This window comes from Mustela nigripes, chromosome 3 (assembly GCF_022355385.1).
Source record: "Mustela nigripes isolate SB6536 chromosome 3, MUSNIG.SB6536, whole genome shotgun sequence".
NCBI lineage: Eukaryota > Metazoa > Chordata > Mammalia > Carnivora > Mustelidae > Mustela > Mustela nigripes.
In genome coordinates this window covers 179,887,852-179,888,647 of record NC_081559.1, presented here as the reverse complement: position 1 = coordinate 179,888,647, position 796 = coordinate 179,887,852, and the positions used below count along the sequence as shown (strand labels likewise).

Genomic DNA, 796 nt, shown 5'->3' with positions numbered 1-796 from the left:
ATGACCTTCCTCTATGACCTGCAGTCTGCTACTAAGTTGTACTTTTTTTTTTTTTCTAATTCAGTGACCAACTGGAGAAAATGTAACACATTAGCTGTAACCTCACTGGACTGCCATCAAGTACAAATTAACCACATAGTAAATAAGTGTCAGGGCCTGGAAGTAAATCATTTTACAAGAAAACATTGACTTTTCTGCCTGGAAACTTTCATTTTTATAGGACTTTCAGTAACAGAAGAACAGGATGCTTCTGGAGTACCAAAAGTAAGGAAATCTGGATGCTTACCCAAAAATGCACCCCCTGCAATGACTCTTTTTCAAGGCAGCTACTGATAAAAGATCATGCCTGCTTGATCAGTGTTGCGTGGGGTTTCCTACACTTCTTTTCAACAGCTCTGGCTTCTCTCCTGTTGATAATTCTTAAACCAGTGCAGAAACTACTTGCAATCCTTGTAAATATGTGGGGGCATCAGGGAATGGTGGTGAGCACTTCCTCTGAAGGAAAAGGAACTATTTAATGAGAGGGTAAGGAAGGGGAAAAAAAATTAAAATTATTCTTTGGGTTGAGTAGTTGTGGTTTGGTATTTGCGGTGTTTTATTTTACTCCCCTGGAAGTGAGTCCAACTCAGGAAGGAGCAAGCTACTCTGATTGGCAAAAGTACTTTTCAGACTTCTGTCAGTGTAAGGATCTATTTAGAAACTGTCCCTGCTCCCCTTCCCCCAGGGGATTTACTTGGAGACAAGTCCCAGAAACCAGCTTCAGATAACAAAGCCCAGATACAAAGGTGGGTCAGGC

General features: G+C 41.2%; 1 pseudogene; it reads left to right on the top strand.

Annotated features, from left to right (window-relative positions):
• The window catches only part of LOC132014591 (metalloendopeptidase OMA1, mitochondrial-like), a 2,142-nt pseudogene continuing 1,346 nt past the window's right edge, over positions 1–796 (top strand).